Source organism: Apodemus sylvaticus, chromosome X (genome assembly GCF_947179515.1).
Source record: "Apodemus sylvaticus chromosome X, mApoSyl1.1, whole genome shotgun sequence".
Taxonomy (NCBI): domain Eukaryota; kingdom Metazoa; phylum Chordata; class Mammalia; order Rodentia; family Muridae; genus Apodemus; species Apodemus sylvaticus.
The window spans coordinates 88,035,908-88,041,456 of record NC_067495.1 but is presented as its reverse complement, the minus strand read 5'-3'; the positions used below and the strand labels follow the sequence as shown (position 1 = coordinate 88,041,456).

The 5,549-nt window shown below is 39.0% G+C and overlaps 1 pseudogene; it reads right to left on the bottom strand.

Annotated features, from left to right (window-relative positions):
- Window positions 1-895: 895 nt before the first annotated feature.
- LOC127675752 (DNA polymerase epsilon subunit 4-like) lies at window positions 896-1,262 on the bottom strand (annotated as a pseudogene).
- Between the last annotated feature and the right edge of the window lie 4,287 nt (window positions 1,263-5,549).

The following is a 5,549-nucleotide window of genomic DNA, read 5'->3' as shown; positions in this document are numbered from 1 at the left end:
GCATATATTGTTTTAAAAGACTCTTAGTTTCCTCTGACTAACAACTTGAAAGGATGTTTTCCATGTCCTAGACAGAGAATTTAGTTAACGTTTTGCTATTGGTCAGATGCACTTCAAATCTGTATATCTATTTATCTTTGTATCTATCTATATACTTATATAGGTATTATATATGTATGTATATATATATATATATATATATATAACCAGAAACTTTATATTATACATATTTCACAACATAAAGGAAGGGTACAAATTAAATAACATTATCTAAATTTTGTCATGCACAAGACTCATGTGAATCAATTCACAGGAAAATGGTCAAAATCTCACTACATGTACCTATTAATTGTTTTTAAAAAGCCACTGAAATTTATAATTTATATTAAATATGACATATGAATTCTGCTTCAGTAAAACTGTTGGGATCACATCGATTTGACTCCTAAGAGGCAGAGGCATCCTATTGATCTACATTCTACTAACATACTGAGAAAGAACAAAGCTAATAAAAAGAGACCACCTTGGGATGGATGGTAGAAAGATGAGGAAGATCTGTGCCTGATAACATGGGTTCCAAGTCACAGGGCAAGAGCAAAGGCAAGATAAAACACCAAAATGAAGATGTCTGTGCACATTAAACCACCTATGTAGAACAGTCTTTTCATCTCTGCCTCAAATAGCATCAGCTATATCCAGGCCTGAATTGGAAGATAGACTCAAGTAATAGAAGACTTGTGGAAAATTCTATCCAAGAGATCTCTACTTCTTCCATCTTGGGTAAAAGTAGAACAAGAAGATTGTATACATGTACAGACTCTCTCCAAAGCTGAGGCTTACAGAGGGGAAAGACAATGAATGCAGCAAAGGCTTACAAAATCATCCAGCTTCACAATCAATCCAAAGTGGCTTCTAGAAAAGCCAGTTTGTCAACAGCTTCCATTGCATTATCCAAATCTCTCTTGTGGAGAGTTTTCCTCTTTCCTTGTTGAGCACAGAAGTAGACATCTTTTTTGCAAAAGTCTTCATGAACAGCTCCACAGCATGCTCCACGATGTAGAAGGCGTCCTGTCCTACCAACTAAGTCAGGGTCTGCCTTCACCAAAGCCTTTACTCTCTCACCAGAGGCAGCCTTGAGAGATGAGCCCCACCCAAACCCCAGGCACACTCTTCAGGGCTTGGACCTGCAAAGTTGCTGCCTCCCCTCCAGGAGCCTCCTCTTCTCTAGGCATCTAGCTCCCAGCAGCTGCCACTGCTGTCATCCCCTCCCTAAGCCTCCTAAGTGCAACTCTCTCTCTCTCTCTCTCTCTCTCTCTCTCTCTCTATATATATATATATATATATATATATATATATATATATATATATATATAAAATAAAGTACAAATATACTAGTATGCTTTTCATTGCTTTCTCTCGTTTGAAATGTTCTTTATCCCTGTTTCCTACCTCTTCTTCAGTAGTGCCTTTCCTTCCCATTCCCAGATAAAACCTTCCCACCATTCTTCTCAGTTTCTTCATTGTATCACCTGGATCCTACTATGTTATTCTCCATGATTAATTATTCTTCACCCTACATTGGTCTCTTTTAACTTCCCCTTTTTTGTGGTTACTCCAGGGTATATAGTCATATCTAAAGGTTCTGAGATAGGATCCAAAAGTAACAGAGAACAGGTAGCATTTTTTTTTCCTGTGACTGTGGTATATCACTCAGTATAATGTATTCTAGTTCCATCCATTTACCTGCATATTTCATTACTTCAATTTTCTTTACAGATGCATATTCCATTGTGTTTCAGTAACTATATTACTTGTTTTCTTTCTAGAGTCTCTTGGCTGTGTTTATCCCTCTCTTCATTCTGAAGTATTACTTCCAGTATTTTCTGTAGGGCTATTTTTGTTGACATGACTTCTTTAAGCTTGTTTATACAATGAAAAGCATTTATTTCTTCACCAACTTAGGGCACATAGTTTCTCAGGGCACATTAATCTAGGTTGGCAGTCATGGTCTTTTAGGCCTTAAAATGCATTGTTCTAGGGTGTTGTGGTTTTCAATGTTTCTCCTCTTGAGACATCAGCTGTTATTCTGACCGGTTTTCCTGTGTGACCTGTGTTTTTGTCTTGATGCTTTCAGTAGTGTTCTGTAGTTGTTGTTCTGTACACTTAGTGTATGCTATGCGTGTGGATTTTCTTTTCTGAACCTATTTATATGATATTGTGTGTACATAAATATGCATCCTAGGCTATGCCTGGGGATTGGATATGGTACATATGGAAGAAGGTGTGCAGGACTAACTTAACTGGAGCAGTGTATAAGACGTACAAACTGAACTAAGTCTGGAAGTAGATATGGTTTGGGTGGGTTTGTTCTGGTAGACTCACCAGACTGAGCTATTATATGTAGTATGTATTCCTGGGACAAAGCTAGAGATTGGGAACAGCGCAGTCAGGGTAGAATCTGAAGGACTCATTAACCTTCAAGATATATGACTGTGGCCAGGTTGGAGGTTGAATATGGTGCCAGTGGTCTAGGATCACCTAGACTCACCTGGCTGCTAGAATACAGGTTATGTGATTAGGGTTAGGTCTGAAAAATCTATAGTTGGACTAAGATTAGGTGGCTTCACCAGACTAGACCAGAGAAGAGAATGTACAACCTTGCTGATGCTTGGATATTGGATATAGTTGAAGTAATCTAGAGTCATGTGGGATCAGCAGACTGGGCTGGTTTTCAGGATGTAAAACCAGGGCCACATTTCTGAATTAAGAATGGTATGGGGCCATGCTGTCTTAGCATTTATTATAGCACTTGTAAGACATTTTTAAGGAAAGGCTAATCTGTTGTGTGGGCAATATATACAGAATCATGATTTAATTACTATGTATGTTTAGGGATCAAAGATAAACTATTTCAAACTTCATTTTCCCTTTAAGTTTTGCACCTGATAGTGGGAAAGCCTCACTAATTTCCTTTGATATAATTCTACACTTTGTTTTGATCAGAAAATTACTCTTCTCATTGAAGAGAAGAGTAATTCTCTATTTCTAAATCATTGAGTAAAATGATTTTCATATCTTTCCAAAGATTGCTATCAATTAATATTCATTCATTCTTCTTTGTTAATAATGGAACTCAATTTTTACTATGGTTGCCCTATGAAGTGTGACAGATGCAATGGAATGTTCCAGTTATCCTTGAGAAAAAGACAATATTCCATATGCATACTCTTTTATTTTTCTGTATCTGTTTCTTACTGATAGGAAAAGTATGGTGGCCAGTATATTCATATTCAATGAAGAGGCAATCTTGAGTGTTAATCCTAGTGAAAAAGATGATGGATTAAAAACATAAACACCATTTGGAAGGAGAGAAGCCCTGCGGCCATATGTGCTGCCTGCCAGGGACTGAAAAGGATCACTAGGTACTGTACCACCCTGAGCTCTGGTGGTGCAAACCGCCAGGGGTATGCCTGCACTCAGGAACTAAGCACATATGCAGTTCATCTGCAAGCCAGTCCATCGCAGGACCTGTGTCCTATGTGAGAATCAACAGAGGGAGTGACCCCCACCACAACATCTTCGCTCCATAATAGAGCAGACAGAGAACACCTGGTTAACCTTGACAACCTAAGTATAACATTGCTTGAGGCAAGACAGAGAAGGGCTCCAAAGGCACAAAAGAGGAAGGGAGCATATCAGGAATCTGTGTCAGAAGAAACCCAGTCTTCCAGTGGTGCGGAGATAATCTTAAAGATCCACAGTAGGTTGAAGCACCAGCCAGTGACAATAAGACCATCTAACACCTGGGAGAACCAGATGGCTAAAGGCAAACGTAGGAACATTACTAACAGAAACCAAGGCATTATGGCAGCATCTGAAGCCAATTCTCCAATATTAGCAAGTCCTAGATACCCCAACACACCAGAAAAACAAGATTTGGATTTAAAGTGTCATGATGCTGGTACAGGAACACATGAAGGACATACTTAAAGAAATTCAGGAGAAAATGGATCAAAAATTAGAAGCCCTTACAAGGGAAACACGAAAATCATTGAAAGAAATTCAGGAGAATACAAAAGCCAATAAGGAGGAAATGCAAAAATCACTTAAAGAAATACAGGGGAACCTTGATCAACAGGCAGAAGTCATGAAAGAGGAAACACAAAAATCTCTTAAAGAATTAGAGGAAAACACAAATAAGCAAATGACAGAACTGAGCAAAAACTTCCAGGATCTAAAAACAGAAGTAGAAACAACTAAGAAAGCACAAAGGGAAACAACTTTGGAGATAGAAAACCTTGGGAAGAAATCAGGGACCATACACATCTGGAAAGAACCCAGATGTTCCTCAACATAGGAATGGATACAGAAAATGTGGTACATTTACACAATGGAATATTAAAAACAATGACATCATGAAGTTTCCAGGGAAATGGATGGAACTTAAAAATATAATTCTAAGTGAGTTAACTCAGTCACAAAGAACACACACAGTATGCATTCACTGATAAGTGGATACTAGCCCAAGAGTTTGGAACACCCAAGATAAAATTCAGACTGTTTGAAGTCTGAGAAGAAGGAATACTAAAATGTGGATGTTTCAGTACTTCTTAGAAGGGGAAACAAAATACTCACAGGAGGAAATATAGCGACAAAGTATGGAGCAGAGACTGAAGGAGGAAAGGCCATCAAGAGACTGTCCCACCGGGGGATCCATCTCATATACAGACAACAAATGCAGTCGCTACTATATATATATTGGGCAGTGCTTGCTGATGAGAGCCTGGTATGGCTGTCTCCTGAGAGGTTCTGCCAGCACCTGACAAATACAGAGATGGATGCTAGCAGCCAACCATTGGACTGAGCACACGGTCCACAATGGAGGAGTTGGAGAAGGGACTGAAGGAGCTGAGGAGATTTGCAGCCCCATGGGAGGGACCAACAGTGCCCACTAGCTAGACTCCCCCAGAGCTCGAGGGGATTGGACTATCAACCAAAGGGACATGAACACAAGAAGGGACTATGGCTCCAGCTGCATATGTGACAGAAGATGGCCTTGTTGGACATCTGTAGGAGGAGCAGGACTTGGACCAGTGGGAGTTCGATGCCCCAGTGTTGGGGAATGCTAGGACAAGAAGGTGGAAGTGGGTAGGTGAGTAGGGGAGCACTTTTATAGAAGCAGGGGGAGGGGGATGGGATAGGGAGTTTTCAGAGGAGACACCTAGAATGGGGATAAAATTTGAAATGCAAATAAAGAAAATATGCAATTAAAAAAAGATATTTGAAACAATAACAAAAAAAAAACAATCAGAAGAGTAAAGAGGCAGTCTATAGAATTGAAAAATAGGATAACAAAGAATCAGACTTAATATTCATATAACAACTGCAAAAGTTGAACACACAAAAAAAATCATTCAATTGATATGTGGTCTAATGAACTGACTAGACAATTCTTGAAAGAAGAAAGAAAACTGGCCAATAAATATTTGAAAAACTATGAAACTTCCTTGGCCACAGACAAATTATACATAAGTTTCACCAATAGATAC